Raw genomic sequence first — 2,500 nt, forward strand, 5'->3', positions numbered from 1 at the left:
CTGTTTTTATTTGGTCTTAATTTTTTTCCTCTCTGTCTCTATGGGTGGGTGTGGTTTAACCCTGGCCGACTCCCCTAGTGGGCGGAGCTGGCTAATAGGGGGGTGGGGTTTATGTGGCTGCAGGTGAATATAGTCTGTATTATATTATAATGGGATTCAACATTATGGAATACTCAAAACTTACTAAAGCAGAATTCTATACATATATTCAATAAAAATGCTGATACTGTTTAAGGCGCCCTCTTGTGTGTTGGTTTTGTGGGTGTGGGACTGTGTGTGTGTGTGTGTGTGTGTGTGTGTGTGATAATCTGTCAGCCCTTAGTTATAACACATTATGATATGTATATGCATAATGAATTACAATTTTGTGTGTGTGTGTGTGTGCGCTTAATATGTCGTGTGTGTGTGTGTGTGTGTGTGTGTGTGTGTGTGTGTGTGTGTGTGTGTGTGTGTGTGTGTGTGTGTGTGTGCGCGCGCGCGCGCGCGCTGTAGGTCCTTATGACGATATGGTAAGACTTCAGTCTTTATTTTACATCATGGTAAATCAGTGTTTTATAGGGCTTTGTTATTTCAAGCCCTGGGCCTAACTCACTACAACAATCCCCTGGCCTTTTGTCCTTTGTAAGCATTGTGTTAAGCCTTACACTTCTGTAGCTTAATCCGAGCCTCTGGCTTTTTAAATCCAGAGAGATCATAGGGTATCGAAGAGTGTGTCATATTATGTCATGGCTTGGTCTCAACACCCTCGCTGATCTATGGGATCGATACCCTCTCATCTCTGGGATTAGAAAAACCGAAGACATCACACCGTAGACGCCAAATTAAGGGGGGCACAGACCTTTTTTAACGCCCCCAAAGATTAAGGTGGAGGGGCCAAAGCCATCAATAATAATGAAAATGTTGATTAGTGGCGCAACGGATCATCATTGATCCGTGGTCCGTTCGGACCAATCATTTCGGTTCGGCACACACATGGTCCGCGGAGCGATTTATGAAATTGTGCGCATGTTCAATCTAGTCGTTTGGGACGTCTAACTCACGCACTGTATGGAATACAAACAACAACACAAACTGTTCAGGAAATCTTGCCTTTGCCATAGTTGCAAAACATTCCGTGTGATAGCCTACTGTAAATGCATTTTGAAGACTGACTGTCAAACTCAAACTGTCAGTGTCTAGAACTACTCTCGCTAAATGTTTGTGTTGCGATCGGTTGAGTTCAGCGCATTTGCGACGCAGTGAGATATGCTCATGTAACGTACCGCGATTGTCGCGTGTGATATAAAAACTTTGGCAAACTGAATTAATTTCGTGTTGTGACTCCTCTGACATTTTGAGGACAGCGAGCAGGTTAAATCATCTGGTTAGACATTCTGTGCGCTCTGATGTCCCTGCAGAGTCTCCGCCTTCTTAAAGCAGCCGCTGCCCTTTTTAACAGTCAATGCCGATTCTCTCTCTCTCTCTCTCTCTCTCCCTGTCTCTCTCTCTCTCTCCTCTCTCTCCTCTCTCTCTCTCTCTCTCTCTCTCTCTCTCTCTCTCTCTCTCTCTCTCTGAAATGCTGAACCGCTGAGGCAATTGTGTTTCAATAAATGATTGATGCATTTATCTGCATTTGCATGTACAATTAAGGACATGAGCTCTGGTCTATGTGCCATCTGTCAGTAAGTCACAAGACTTGTTATTTTGGTAGTGTGACATTTTTGATATTTTGGTAATTAGACATTTTGATATAGATGAATCTAGATTAATTTCATAATTGCAATGAGATTAATCTACATTCAAAAAATAATCTATGCCCACCCCTAACAAAAGACACAATTTATGTGTATTTGTCTTATCGATTAAAAAAGAAAAAAAAATGTTTTTTTTTTTTTTTTTTTTTTTTTGCTGATCCGAAAAATGAGCCGATCCGTGGACTCTGATCCGAGGAACGGTCCGAACCGTGAGATTTCTGATCCGTTGCACCCCTAATGTTGATTGTTGTCTTCTATCTGCCTGAGCACACATTTCAGTCATTTTGTGTCTGTGTGTGCATGCACATCTGACACACCCTTGCCTGCAGCAGTAAAAGTCTGCAGGAAGAGCTGAGTGTGTACTAGTTTGTGCATGTTGGGCTCTGTATACGAGTGAATTCACGCTTGTGTGTGTGCGTGTGCATGTGCACGAGTACGCATGTGTGTGTGCTTGTGCATTTTGGGCTATGTCTATACGCAAATGAGTGAATTCAGGCTACCGCGTGCCTGCGTGCGTGCGTGCGTGCGTGTGTGTGTGTGTTTGTATAACTCTAGGACCATCTGGACTCTAGAGGAGGGTCAAGACCAAACATGCCACAGCCAGCATGCGAGTGTGTGTGTGTGTGTGTGTGAGAGAGAGAGACAGAGTACTTACCTTACTACAGGAGCAATGGATGGAGTTAACATGTATGCGTGTGTGTGTGGTCACTGCAGTCACTCTGTGTCGTGTGTAAATGTAGGCCCATACTTGAGAATAAAGAAAACAT

At 43.4% G+C, this 2,500-nt stretch overlaps 1 protein-coding gene across 2 annotated transcripts in view; it reads left to right on the forward strand.

The window, feature by feature from the left end:
• mapk3 (mitogen-activated protein kinase 3) overlaps window positions 1–234 on the forward strand; it is a 19,613-nt gene extending 19,379 nt beyond the window's left edge. For both annotated transcript variants that reach the window (XR_010038401.1, XR_010038400.1), the window contains exon 10: window positions 1–234. This exon is cut by the window's left edge. The gene's annotated coding sequence lies outside the window, so the exon portion shown is untranslated.
• The last annotated feature ends 2,266 nt before the right edge of the window (window positions 235–2,500 follow it).

This window comes from Engraulis encrasicolus, chromosome 17 (assembly GCF_034702125.1).
Source record: "Engraulis encrasicolus isolate BLACKSEA-1 chromosome 17, IST_EnEncr_1.0, whole genome shotgun sequence".
NCBI classification, from domain to species: domain Eukaryota; kingdom Metazoa; phylum Chordata; class Actinopteri; order Clupeiformes; family Engraulidae; genus Engraulis; species Engraulis encrasicolus.